The sequence below is a fragment of the Gorilla gorilla genome, chromosome 1 (genome assembly GCF_029281585.2).
Source record: "Gorilla gorilla gorilla isolate KB3781 chromosome 1, NHGRI_mGorGor1-v2.1_pri, whole genome shotgun sequence".
Lineage (NCBI taxonomy): Eukaryota > Metazoa > Chordata > Mammalia > Primates > Hominidae > Gorilla > Gorilla gorilla.
In genome coordinates this window covers 83,880,435-83,895,493 of record NC_073224.2, presented here as the reverse complement: position 1 = coordinate 83,895,493, position 15,059 = coordinate 83,880,435, and the positions used below count along the sequence as shown (strand labels likewise).

Here is a 15,059-nt window from a genome sequence, read left to right as displayed (position 1 = left end):
ACAAAATAAGTTCTCTCCCCCTAAATAATTCTGAATTCCTCTTTGGGAAATCAGCCTAAATATTTACAGCTTTCAAAAACACAAGTTTCCCCACTCCTGGCTTTATATGTCTATTGCTATGTACCATGTCATGCTTTTTCAAGCATTGTATCCCAAGAATAATTTTTTTTTAAAAAAGAGTTCTATCAATTGCAACAATTTGATAGAGTACAACAATTGGTGATGACAATATGATTTATATGACATTTGGTAATTTTAATTTTGAAATTACTAATTATACAATTTAATATCAAAATGAGTATATATAAAAAAGTGTAATTTTAACCAATTATTGAAAAATGTATTTTTAAAAATGCCAGCCCACTTAAAACTTAAAAAATCTAACATAATAGTTAATAAGTATATTTAAGACAGGAAATCTCATATCATGACAAGATTAAATTAAGAAAACACAAGTTTGGGCCAGGCGTGGTGGCTCATGCCTGTAATCCCAGCACTTTGGGAGGCCGAGGCGGGCGGATCACAAGGTCAGAAGATCGAGACCATCCTGGCTAACACAGTGAAACCCCGTCTCTACTAAAAAATACAAAAAAATTAGCCGGGTGTGGTGGCGGGTGCCTGTAGTCCCAGCTACTTGGGAGGCTGAGGCAGGAGAATGGCGTGAACCTGGGAGGCAGAGCTAGCAGTGAGCTGAGATGGCGCCACTGCATTCCAGCCTGGGTGACAGAGCAAGACTCTGTCTCAAAAAATAAAAAAAGAAAACACAAGTTTGCTGTCAGAGATAAGGCTCCCAGTACTACAATAAAGAAACTGCTTATAAAAGATGATTATGTGGTTATAGAACTCATGCCAAAGGAATCAGTAATTGCACATTACATTAGGAAATACAGTCATAGATTAGGTTTCCAGTTTGTATGTTTAAGCTAAATTCCACATTGTTTGAATCTAAGGTTGCATCAGCATTTAAAAAAAAAAAAAGGTGAAGTGATTATGGAAAATGTCTTGTTTAGACAGGGGTCAGTCTGGTCTGCTGCCTGTTTTGTAAATTTTTATTGGAACACAGCAAAACCTATTTGTTTAATATTGCTTCAGGCTGTTTTCACACTACAACTGTTGGATTGAGTAGTTACAAAAGATACTCACCCACAGCCCACTGAGACTAAAATGTTTATTACCTGCCCCTTTATAGACAAAGAAACAGTACAAGAAGGAATATCAGAACATCAAGAAGGAAGAAAGAACACAGTAAACAAAAATACGGGTAAATATATTAGGTTTTAATTCTCCTAGAGTTTTTTCTATTATGTTTGATAGTTGAAGGAAAAATTATATTTTATAACTGGCTTCATATGTAGAAGAAATATTTAAGGAAATTACATTATTAACAGGGGAGGATAAAGGGGCACTTTATTTCAACTGGTAAAATGACTATGACAGTGGACTGTGATAAGTTATGTGTGTAAACATAATACTTAAAGAAACCACTAAAAAAAACTATATAAAAGATATAATTAAAAACTCTAAAGCTAATCAAAGAGGAAATGTAAAAACTTCTCTAGCATACCAGAGGAAGACAAGAGAAAGAAAACAAAGAAATAACAGAAATGCAAAGCAGAAACAAAAATTAAGTGGTAGATTTGTCTTAATATATCAATAATTACCTTAAATGTGGTCTAACTATACCAATTGCAAGTCAGAGATTGCACAGTATACTAAAAATTATGACAACTATATGTTGTCTACAAGAAACTCACTTAAAATATAATAATATAGGCAGGTTGAAAATTAAAATAGTAGAAAAGGTATCTTACAAACATTAATCAAAAGAAACAAGTGGCTATATTACTGTCAAATAATTTAGATTCAAGAGCAAAGAAAACTGCGAAACAGAGAGATTATATAACTAAAGGATGACTCCATGAAGAAGACAGAGCAATATTAAATGTAAATGCACCAAGCAACAGAGAAGTAAAATATTTGAAGCAAAAACTGAAAATAACTAGACAAATCCACAATTATAGTTGTAAACTTCAACACAAGTCTCTCAAAACTGAAAAGTAGACCAAAAAAAGCAAGAATATAGAATTAAACAACAGCATCTAACAAAATATAATTGACATTTATAGAACAATTCATCCAACAGCAGCAGAATTCTTTGCAAATTCCAAAGAAACACACACCAAGATCGACTATATCTTGATCCTAAAATTAAAAAAAAGAAAAACTCAACAAATTTAAAGGAATTGAAATTATACAGTGTGTCCTCTGATCACAATACAATCAAATTAGAAATAAAAAAAGACAAGGCCGGGTGTGGTGGCTCACGCCTGTAATCCCAGCACTTTGGGAAGCCAAGGCGGTGGATCACGAGGTCAGGAAATCGAGACCATCCTGGCTAACACAGTGAAACCCCGTCTCTACTAAAAATACAAAAAATTAGCCGAGTGTGGTGGCGGGCGCCTGTAGTAACAAATTACTCAGCTACTCGGAGGCTGAGGCAGGAGAGTGGCATGAACTCGGGAGGCTGAGCTTGCAGTGAGCGGAGATCACGCCACTGCACTCCAGCCTGGGTGACAGAGCGAGACTCCGTCCCAAAAAAATAAATAAATAAAAATTTAAAAAGATAATAAAAAGTCTTCAAACACTTGAAAAGTAAACAGCATATTTATAAATAATCCATGGGTCAAAGAGGAAGTTTCAAGAGGAAAAAACATTGGACTCAATGAAAATTAAAATACAACTGATCAAAATTTGTGGGACACAACTAAAGCAGTGCTGAGGAAACTTTAGAGCACCAAGTGAATATATTATAAAAGAGAAAAGATCTCAAATCAATAATCTAAGTGCTCACCTTGTGGTAGAAAGAGTAATGACCTCCCAAACCTGTGAATATGTTTCCCTATGTGGCAAAAGGGAATTTGCAAGTGTGATTAAGTTAAGGAACTTGAGATGGGGGGATTATCATGGATTATCTGAGTAGATGCAATATAATCACAAGAATCCTTATAAGAAGGCATCAAGAATGCCTGAGAGGAAATTTGAATATACTCTGCCCTGGCTTTGAAGAGGGAGGAAAGAGCCATGAGCCAAGGAATGCAAGCAGCCTCTAGAAGCTGGAAAGAGCAAGGAAACAGATTCTTCCCTGGTGCCTCCAGAAAGAAGGCAGCCCTATTGACACCTTGATTACAGACAAGTGCAATTCTGACACAGAATAGTAAGGAATAAATTTGTGCTAAGCACTAAGTTTGTGGTAATTTGTTACCGCAGCAATAGAAAACTAACACAAATTTTGGTTAGGAAGCAGTGTGTAACAAATGCCTAAAAATGTGTAAGTGGCTTATGTATTGGGCAATGATAGAGACTGGAATAATTTCATGGAACACGACAGAAAAACCCTAGATTGCCTTGAGCCAATTGCTAGTAAAAATATGCATGCTAGTGACACTGCTAATTAGGACTCAGAAAGAAGTGAAGTCCATGGTAGAAAAAATATATTGTCTTGGAGAATATAAAAATAATCATAAATAGACTTTTTATAGAATTATAGATGTTATAGGTATTGACAGTGAGGGCTCAGATAGAAAGGAACATGTTATTGAGAGCTGGAGAAAAGAGGATCTTTGTTATATAATGACAGGAAGCTTAGTTTAAAAGCTTCTTGCAGTTATGTGGAAAGCAGGATTTGTATGTAATGAATTTGGAAATTTGTTTGGAAATTTGATTTCCAAGCAAAGCGTTGAAGGTGTGGTCCAATTTCTTCTTGCTTCTTATATTAAAATGTGAGAAGGCAGAGATAAATTAAGGGAAGAACTGTTACATGAAAAGGAAACAGGACAAGATGATTTGGCAAATTCTTAGTCTATCTGTGATAATTAATTTTATGTCTCAACTTGACTGGATTAAGGAATATCTAGAGAACTTTTAAATAATTATTCCTGGGTGTGTCTGTGAGGGTGTTTTAAGAGGAGATTGACATGTAAATCAGTAGACTGAGTGGGGAAGAACTACCCTAAACACAGGTACATAGGTATCTTCCCTCCCTCTCTCTCCCAACTTCCCTGGAGCTGAGACACTCTTATTTTCCTGCCCTTGGAAAGTCCCTGTTTTGGGACTTCTCAGTTTCTGTAACCACATGAGCAAATTCCCCTAATAAATCTGTCTGTCTATCTGTCTGTCAGTCTGTCTATCTATCTATCTATCATCTATCTATCAGTCTAATATATCTATCATCCATCCATCCATCTGTCTACCCATCTATTTATCCATCCATCCTATTGGTTCTATCTTTCTGGAGAACTCTGACTAATACACTATCCAAATTGCAAAAAATAAAATAAAAAATGCTAAAATAGAATTCACTGTCAAGAAAGCATGCTCTGGTGAGAAAGCTAAGGATTGTGGCTGAACAATCTTTTGCTACTACCTTGAAAGGAACAAAATGTCAGAAGTTATATAGGGGACTCTTTGAAGAGATTAGATATGTAACTACTAGATTCCCCTCAGCCATCCTAGCAGATGCCAAAAATAGAACTGAGATTACCTAAAGATGCCCAGTGGAGTGGGAGTATATGTGTCTCTTTTCCAATGGAGTAAATACACAGGAGACCTACAAGTTTCCAGAGAGTTGTATACCTGCAGAAACACTGCCAGCTTTGACTTAAATGAACAGATAGAGGACTATGGGACTGTTGGAAAAGACTGTTGGGCTCCCAAAATTCTACAAGCAGGAAACAGGCTAAGGAAAATGACTCAGCTGAAAGCATATGCTATTTGATGAAAAATGAAGGATGACTCCAACAGCAGTAACTCAAGGCCAGAGACTTAAACACAGAGATTGAAACCATGAACCACAGAGGTTTATTCCAAGGCCTGGAAAACTAACGTTGTTTTATTATCTGGATAAACAAAACCCAGCTCCACCACAAATAGTAATGGGAAAAATAGAAAAATTATGATACTTTTCAAATGAAATGACGGCACTAAAAGGAAACTATAAAGCTACATGAAAAATACATAGAAAAAATATTTTCTTTTTTCATATTATAGAATGTTTATCTATAAAGAGATACAACAAAATAGAAGAACAGAAAGAGCAGAGAAAAATCTCTATTAAGTCAGCTGTCAATACAATTTTCTCCAGTTCTAATATCAACTACTAAATATCCAAGCCAGGTAACCTCACTACTACAACATAAGTTCATGTAGATTTATGAGAAAAATAATCTTTTATTCAAAAATAACTTTCAAGCAGTCTGAAGAAAAATAACCCGGTGTAAAAGATATTTTAAATATGTCAGCCTCTGTAAAGCTCACTAAAATTTGAAGTGGCTATTAAAAAGAATTTTTATAATTAAAATATAATTTTAATGTTGTAAGTGACAAAGTTTGAAATTTTCTGTTAATGTAATTCACATATATCACTGAAAACTGGTTAGCATTTAACAATTCCGCACATTTTAAAAGGATTTACATTTTTGCATAAGTTAGTTAATATCTAAATTCTGGGTACTCTCCAAACAAGCTGGTCATCTCTAGACATCAATCCAAATCTTGATATTACACATAGGACTATGTCCCCAAAGGCCACACCTTTGAACATTGTTGAATCAAGAGAAAATACCCCAGGAGTTCCCATCTTTCACTTTCCTGTTGTTCACATAAAGGAATTGTGAGCTGACCAGCTGAATAGGCAGAGAACTTAGGTACACTCCCCATATCTTAGAGCACCCTTGGTTTCACTATGGGATAAAGACTTAAGTCCTATTTGCTGTTTCAAGAGCAGCAATGTCTACTGGTGCCTGAGCCAGCTCTAGGTTCACCTGTCAACCTTGGCATCTTAGCCTTTGTTAACACAGGACTTTATAACCTAGTCTTCCTCAGCTGCTCCCTTAAATTGGAGCCCTGTGGGTTCTTCTTTATTCTCCACAGTCTGTGCTTCCTCCCTAGAGCATCATATACCCAACCATTGCTGACCTTTCTCTAACCTATTTTACGACATCCTTAGGAACCTCCAGACCATGTGAATAGAGTTCTACCATCCTTATTCACATTGATGAATGATTTCTCCACTTGTTTCTTTAATAGGAACTAGAATTGCAACTCTCCTCTGAAACCTTTGCTCTCTGACCTGGGCCCTATCTCATGGAGGCTGTTTATTCTTTCATATCTGGCAAGGTCATCTCTGCAAAATTCTCATTGTAGTTGCTTCCAGAATAGTGGTTCTGAAAGTGTGGTCTCCAAACCTGGAAACTTGTTAGAAATGCAAATTTCTTGGCCCAACACCAGACCTATTGAATCAAAAACTCTGGGGATAGGGCCCAGCAATGTGTGTTTTTAACAAGCCTTTTAGGTGATTCTTACACATACCAAAGTTTGAGAGTTACTGTTGGAGAGTTTTACTCTTCTACCCCTGCTTAAATACTTTCCTCATTCTAAATTCATACCATTTTGCTACACCATCCTTTACCTCTCCTGGGCTGCGTCATCTAACATTTTTGCCATCCTTTACCCACATTCAAAAGTTTTATCTCAACTTCCAAGTCATAATTATCTTGGGTGACTTCAATGTTTAGGGGATGATGCACTCAATGCCCTATCCTCAGAGTTCCTGGACATTATCTACTCATCAATCTTAATCCACAATAGGCTTTAGCAAATGACACCCAAGGTCACACACTAAACTTTATCATCAATTGAAGTTATTAAACCTATGAAATCTTAAAATCTATAACCCCACCCTGACTATCTCAATTAATACCCAGACTATCCTCCCAATTCTTTACCTCAATGTTATTTATTCTTTCATCCAAAAAGACGTCAGATATTTCAGCTCCTCCTTTTTTGACTACTGCATTATCCTCTCCTAGCCTCACTCCCTTTGCTTTCTGGACTAGATCTTATGGTACATTACTTCAATTTTTTACTTTCAAACCACTTAATTCCCATTCTTTCCCTATGCCTTCTTTATTAAATTTCAACTTGGGTGAGTCCTACATGATAAAATCTTAATTCCTTTCCATGGCATCCACTTTTTCTACTCTTACATTTCATCTTCTTGGAGAAAACAACAGGAGTGATAGGTTGACACAGCTAATGGTCTCCATCCTCACCTGGGCTCTGCCTGCAATTTCCTCAGTGGCTATGCCAATCCTTCACCACATTTAAAACTTTTACTCTCACTCTTCACAGCTGATCATGTCTTCTACCTCAAAGGTAACAATGACTCTAAGGTCACCAAAATTCTTCAAAATGCTAAACCTAATTGACAAGAAGAGAGCTGTGGGGCCCTCTCTGGATCTTGCTGCTATCTCTCTGGCCACTCTGACTTGATCTCTTTCACTGGGTTTCATACTTTTTTACTTATTTGTTTTTTATTGTTGTTCCATAAGACTTCATTTTTCAGCACCCCCTCACTCTGCATACTCTCTCTAGGTGATATCATTCCTTCCCATCTCTTTCGCTGCTTCCAAATTAATATCTCCAGTGCAGATTCTCCTGAATTCCAGACCTAGATGTCTTGGTGCCAGTGGATATCCTCATCAAAATGTCTGACAGGCATTGCAGACTCCACAGATCCACACCTGGTCTCAGTGTCTTCTCCCCCTAAATTTGCTTGCTCTGTTTCCTCTATCTTAGTGAATGGGACAACTTAAATAATGCCAAAAAGGAACACAGATGTCATTCCTTTTCTCCTAAGCCCCTCAAAATCCTGCTTATTCTACTCTCTTTACTCACTTTCATATATTCCTTATTTTCATTTATCTCTCACATAACTGCCCTCCTTGTCTTCTTCCTAAATTGCTTTCAATCTTAACCTTCCTAGTACTAACATTCAGCTTCTATTCCAGTTAGGCAAATCTTAGTGAGGATTTACATTCACGAAGCCCAGATGGAGCTGGGTGGGGTGATGTAAGTAAGAGCATCTTATCCAAAGTTACAATGCATCATTCTAACTGGTAGATTTTGATATTGTGTCTAAAAGGATAAAAGGTCTAAAGTAACATCAGCAATGTAAGAGCAGAGATGAGTGGTGAGTCTCAGAACATGGAGGAGAATTCAAATGAGGCAAAGAACCCCGTAGATCTCAGGGGATTTTAGAGTGTGAGGTAGGTGTGGATGGCTGAGTTGCAATGTGTGTAGTACATGTGCCCTGTTTATATGGTTTCTATGATAAGTAATATGGGCCAACTGAAAGTCTTTAAAAGGCCAAATAGGACCAAGAGTTTCTCCCATACAATATTAAATACCACATATGAATGATATAAAGATTGAATTGAGTTGTAATTTACTTTGAAAAATGTGACATTTTGTTGATGTGAACATGAAATGTTAAATTACATTTTTCATATTTTTTCTGAGCAAAATAAAATGAGAAATAGGCATAGGTCAAAATCATCATGGCAAAAAAAAAGGAAAAAGAGAAGTCTTATAGTGAAATATTATTTTTCTACTACTAGGGAGTAGAATACTGGTTAAAAAAAATCAGTGTCTTCTGGGATTCCAGAGAATGTTTTATAATAATAATAATGGAAGATGTATGAAAGCTAAATGGTAGTTTATATCCTCCATAGGCATAACTTTTATTTTGTTCCTTCCTCCCACATTTAACCTTCTCAGTGATAATAGTATATACCAACACAGCCTTCCAGAACAGAATTAAATAATTTTTATAATAATATAAATGTTTAATCAGAAAACAGTTTTCACTGTTTCTTACCATATAATCTACTAAGGCTGAGTCTATAGCACATAATATGAATGAACTTTTGAGGCCCTTTATAATTGGTTCAGCCTTGACTGAGTAGAATAGCTCACATGTATAACTAGAGTCTAATATTCTAACTTTGGGGCATTTCGCGTAGAATCATAGAAAAGTGTGATGCATAAAACGATTGCCCAAAATGACCGAACTTCCTTTACTGTTCTATTGTCTATGTTGATTCAGTCTCCAAGTACCAAAGCTTCAAAGTCAAAGGAGATTTACCTAGTGTTATGAGGAAAAGAAAAATAAAGCTGACAACTTTCATCTCTTCTCTGTGAAACCAAAGTACATCTACAAGAAAACCAGGGTTTCCTTTTTTTTTTTTTTTCAGTGAGAGAAAACAGGTTGCATTTCTTGTGGGGAGTTCTTAGAGGCCCTGACACATTGTGAGCCACTTTCTGAAATCACAAACAAGATCAAAAAACATCTTAAGTAAAATGAAAGAAAAACTCCTACTATCTGTCTCAGGGAGTTCCCCAGGCAGAATGAGAAATCTGGCATGCTTATTTTACTTTTAAAACTAAAAAGAATGTCTTCTGTAGAGGTACTTCAATCTTTCATCATCATTGGAAATAAACTATTTCTTTTAGTGAATTTTCCGTTTAACTGAAGATTTCTCTTTTAAGCTCCATAGTATGTTTCTTTTATTTTTCTAAATATTAATGAAAAGATTTCTTTAAAAGTATATATTGTTTTGCCTCATTAAACAATATACTGGATTCCACAATGTATATATATTTTAAAACATCATGTTGTACACAATAAGTATATACATTTTTTGTCAATTAAATACATTTAAAAATGTGGTATAGCCAGGGGTATAATAATAAAGATATGGTAGTTATTTTTGATGGTGATATTTGAAATTTGGACAGAATATAGAAACTGTGTAGCCCTGGATACAGGCTTTACAAGCTGCTGGGTGATGAGCAGGAGGAGGTGAGGTTGCTCCATGCACTGTCCTACTCATGGCTAGAGTGATATGGGGGCAAATATAGAGGTCCTGGTGGGGAGAGGGGAGAGTCATTTGAACATGTTGGCTTTGAGGCACCATTTGCTAGTGGGCCAATGAAGACTAAATGAACAACTCGAAATGCCCTAGTCTTCAGTTTATCATGTGTTAAATGGAGATAGTAACCATTTTTATCTCATAGGAATGTTTTGTGGAATTCAGAAATTTATAAATAAAGTATATGGCACAGTACACTGTGCTCAAAAGTTACATTAAAAAAACAAAAACAATACAGTGGATAGCATTTAATACTCTCTTAATAACTTTGAGTCATCATGATATTAATTACTAAATTGCACTTACCTGAGTGGATTTTTAAGTTTATAAAGGTATTTGTCATCACACTACACTGCTTTAGATCGCTCTAAATACTGTGCCTTTCTGTGTGGACCTTAATTGTCAGATAGTACTATTGCATCTTCAACAAACACCTTATTCTCAGAGAAATTAAAGAGACCTAAATAAGCAGATATACTATGTTTATGGATCAGAAGATTCAATATTTAAAAGATACCAATTATACAAAAATTGATATATTGATTCTGTGTTATCTCAATCAAAATCTTAGTGAAATTTTTCGTAGAAACTGACAAGCTGATTCTAAAATTTACATATAAATGCAAAAGATTGAGAATAGCCAACAATTTTTAAAAAGAAGAACAAAGTTGGAAGACTCATATTACCTGATTTTAAAAATGATATAGCTACAAAGCTGTGATCATAAAGCTACAGTAATAAAGACAATAGAGTATTGATCTAAGGAGAGACCTATAGATAATGGAATAGACAGATAATCAATAAAAGAAAAAGTAAATCAAACTTTATTTAAATTAAAAGTTTTGCTTTGTGAAAAATACTGGTAAGCAAATGAAAAGAAAACCCACAGACTGGGAGAAAATATTTTCCAATTAAATATCTGATCATTTATTTCTAGAATATACAAAACAACTTTTAAAATTCAACAAAAGGGAACAAATATCCTAATTTTTAAAATGGTCAAAAGATCTGAACATATACTTCACCAAAGAAAATATGTGGATGGAAATAAACATAAAAATGCATGATATCACTAGTTAGTAGAGAATTGCGAATTAAAACCATAATGATATACTACCAAATAACTATTAAAATGTCTTGGAAAAGAAACAGACAATACCAAAGGCTGACAAAGATGTAGAGTAACAGGAACTCTCATTCACTGACTGGTGGGAATGCAAAATGGTATAGTCCTTTGGTAGAATTGGACAGTTTCTTTTAAAGTTAAACACACACTTGCCATTTAATCTAGGAATCTCAATCTTAGTTATTTGCTTAAGAGAACTGAAAAAATATATTCACAAAATCCCATATATAAAATGTTTATATTTTGTGCTTTATTCATAATCACCCAAAATTGGAAATAACCAAGATGCTCTTCATCAAGTGAATGGATAAACAAACTGGTATATCCATAGAATGGAAAGTTATTCAGTAATAAAAATAAACTATTGATTCATGAAATAACACAAACAAATCTTAAATGTATTTTTCTGAGTGAAAGAAGCCAGATCCCAAAGGTTATATGTATGATTCTATGTGTGACATTCTTGAAAAGACAAAATTATAGACACACAAAAATCCAGATCATTTGATACCAGGGATTTGAGGAAGTGGGAAGAGTTGACTGCAAATGGGCTGCACAAGGGAATTTTTGGAGTGACAAAACTAATCTGTATGGTACCATGGTGGTGAATACATCACTATGCTTTTGCTAAAACCTGTAGATGTATACATTACAGAGAATAAACTTCATTGTATGCAAATATAAAAATCACCCAAGATATTGATGGGATCCCAGGAGGGAATGCAGACTGTGTCAAATGAATCTGATTGTACTATGAATGAGATGTCTTTCCTCAAGGCGATAAAGGAAAAACATGCTATCTCAGACCAGAGGAGACTGAGGAAGTATAAAAACAAAATACAGTAGGGTGTGTTGGGTTGGCTCCTGGAACAGCAAAATACATGGATAGAGAAACTGAGGGAATCCACATAGAATCTGGAGTTTAGTGAATAGTGATGTACCAATGTCAGTTTCTTAGTTTCGGCAAATGCACTATTGTAATGTAAGATGATGGCGTGGAGGAAACTGAAACTAGATGAGAGATATATGAGAGCTCTGCCACTTTCCTGTAAATCTAAAATTATTCTTAGATGAAAAGTTCAAATTAATAAATACATACGAATCAATAATATATACTATATGTACACTGATTTTATATATTCTGAATTTTTAGATCCTGATATATATGACTGAATAAATAAATGAGGGAAAATGAACAAATCTTCCTTACAAATTATTTTCAGATAATAAATGTAGAAGCAATGAGGGGAATACAGAGTTACCATCAGAACACCAAAGTAATAGTTGCTACAGTGGTGAAAAGGACAACAGAGAAAGAAAACTGAGAACAACTTCACCTATGCCTTAATTTTGCCTCCTGTGAGCCCTGATGATGGGAAGTAGCCATTATTATACTAGCATTTACATAACATACATCAAAGAGTTTTCACACATATCTCAACTGATGTTCATGGCAACCAGAGAGGTAAGGATTCTCAAAGAGACCAAGGTCAAACTAGGTCTTAACTTTCCAAACCCAGGGTTATTCCCCAATTCCTGCTCCCATCTTACAACTAGAGAGTAACCTGCATGGGAGTGGGTTTGAGAAGGAAGGGCTTTAAAAAAAATCATTTATATTGAAAAGATCAGAGGAAGCTCACTTTACATGATGACTCAGAACTAGAAAGTGCTGTCCTGCACACACACCAGGACATCTCTGCTATGAAATCACATAGACACATCATTCTCTCAGCCTCTGGGTGTTGTAGAGTATGCTGGGAGAATAAAGAGTGAGGACAAAGGTCCACACCTATTCTGCACAAAAGCCCTATGTCCTTCCCTACTGAGCCACCCAGGAGTGACTTAAGACCTTTGTCAACTTAAGACCTTTGTCACTTAAGACCTTTGTCAACTTAAGACCTTTGTCACTTAAGACCTTTGTCAACTCCACTTAAGACCTTTGTCAAACTATCTCAAAGTTACAGGAAAGTTGTTGACAGGATGCCCCGTTACATCTGAAAACTTTAGTATGTATTCATAACAAATAAGGAAATTCTCCTATATAGCCACAAAACGACCATCAAAATCAAGAAATTAACACTGGGATTTTTTTTTTTTTTTTTTGAGACAGGGTTTCACTCTGTTGCCCAGGCTGGAGTGAAGTGGCATGATCTTGGCTCACTGCAACCTCTGCCCCCCAGGTTCAAGTGATTCTCCTGCCTCAGCCTCCTGAGTAGCTGTGATTATAGGCACCTGCCACCACACCTGGCTAATTTTTGTAGTTTTAGTAGAGACAGAGTTTCACCATGTTGGCCAGGCTGGTCTCAAACTCCTGACTTCAGGTGATCCACCCTCCTTGGCCTCCCAAAGTGCTAGCATTACAGGTGTGAGCCACTGCGCCTGGCCCAACACTGGGATATTTCTGTCATTCTATTCTAACCCTCACTGAAGTTTCAGCAATTGTCCCACTGATGTCTTTTAGAGGAGAAGGATCCAGTTCAGGATTACATGTTTCATTTAGATGTGTCTCTTTAGATTGCCTTCATCTTAGTCTTCTCTTCTTAACTTTCATGACCTTGACACTTCTGATGATTGTGGGTTTGTTATTTTGTACAGTGTCTTTCAGTTTGATTTTGTATGATGTTTGATTAGATTAGATTCATCAATCTGATTGTTGAATCATGATGAAATTCAGGTTATTCTTTGGCAAATATAGCACTGAAGTGATGCTGTGTTCTTATTTCTTCCTATAAGATGACATACAATTTTGATTTGTCATATTACTGATTATGTTAATTTGGTCCTTTGATTAAGGTGATACTATCCAGGCTTGCCAGGATAAAGTTACTCTTTTTTCCTTTGTAATTCATACGTATGTTGTGGGACAATGCTTTCAGGCCATGTAAATATTCTATTCTTCATAAAACTTTATTTCTTCATCTTAACATAAGCTCATAGATTTCTATTTTATTCCATAGATTAAATGCATTACTACCAATGTTTATTTTAGATGTTCAAATTGTCTACAATTTTGCCGGTGAGAGCCCTTTAATCTGGCTTCTGTGTCCTTTTGATGCAATTCTATTATTCTTTGAGCACTTTCTTTCTGGCATAGCAAGATATTTGTAGCTTCTTTTGTACATTTTCTACTCCAGCTGTGGAATCAGCCATTGCTCCAAGAATCCTGGTCCATTTTAGTAGACAATGATCTTTCTTTCTCTTTCTTTCTTTTCCTCCCTCCCTTCTTCCCTCCTTCCCTCCCCCACTCCCCTCCCCTTCCCTCCCGTCACCTCCCTTCCTTTTGAGACAGGTCTCACTCTGTTGCCCAGGCTGCAGAGTAGTAATGAAATCTTGGCTCACTGCAACCTCTGCCTCCTGGGCTCAAGCTATCCTCCCACCTCAGCTTCCTAAGTAGCTGGGACTACAAATGTGCATCACCATGCCTGGCTAATTTTTATTTTTATCTTTTGGTAGAGACAGGGTTTTGGCATGTTGCCCAGGCTGGTCTCAAACTCATGGGATCAAGCAATTCACCTGCCTCAGACTCCCAAAGTGCTGGGATTATAGGGGTGAGCCACCAAGCCTGGCCTGAGAATGATATTTAGAAATCACATTCTGGAAGAAGCTAGATGTGCTCATTGTTCTTGAGGTGTCCCTGCTCCCAGACCCTCTCAGTGGACAGAACTAATGAGAAATGTAGATATAGACACAGATAAATCTATGTATCTATCTATCTATCTATATATTTGTGTCTGTACACATACACACTTTCATCATATTTATTTCTTTATCTACATATATATATATTAAAATCTATATTTTCATGCCAATACCTCCAGTTGCAGTTCAACATCATATGGTTCAGGCTTCTATTATCCTGAATGTTTTTCTTATTTTATCAACTTCTCTGTTTATAACCAATCTCCTGTTTCCACCACCTCAATCCCTAAACAGATTACTGACTACCACCACCTGAGCTCAAATATTCTGTGCTTGATTGCATCCTCAAGCTGGAACCCTCTGTGGCCTCATAGACTCCAATACTTCCTTGTTCAGGTTACAACATTCAATACTTGGGTTCCCTCCTTCATTCCACTTGGGAGCAGACACCCCGTGCACCTATGTGGATGCCCTCATCAACCTGTTTAGACTCTGACACCCACACCAGGCTGCCCTCCCATGCA

At 36.2% G+C, this 15,059-nt stretch overlaps 1 long non-coding RNA gene across 2 annotated transcripts in view; it reads left to right on the top strand.

Annotated features, from left to right (window-relative positions):
- The window catches only part of LOC129529503 (uncharacterized), a 30,429-nt gene extending 18,185 nt beyond the window's left edge, over positions 1-12,244 (top strand). For both annotated transcript variants that reach the window (XR_008675035.2, XR_010133516.1), the window contains exons 2-3: positions 1,190-1,261; positions 12,120-12,244. This is a non-coding gene — a long non-coding RNA (uncharacterized lncRNA). The remainder of the gene's footprint in view (positions 1-1,189; positions 1,262-12,119) is intronic.
- The last annotated feature ends 2,815 nt before the right edge of the window (positions 12,245-15,059 follow it).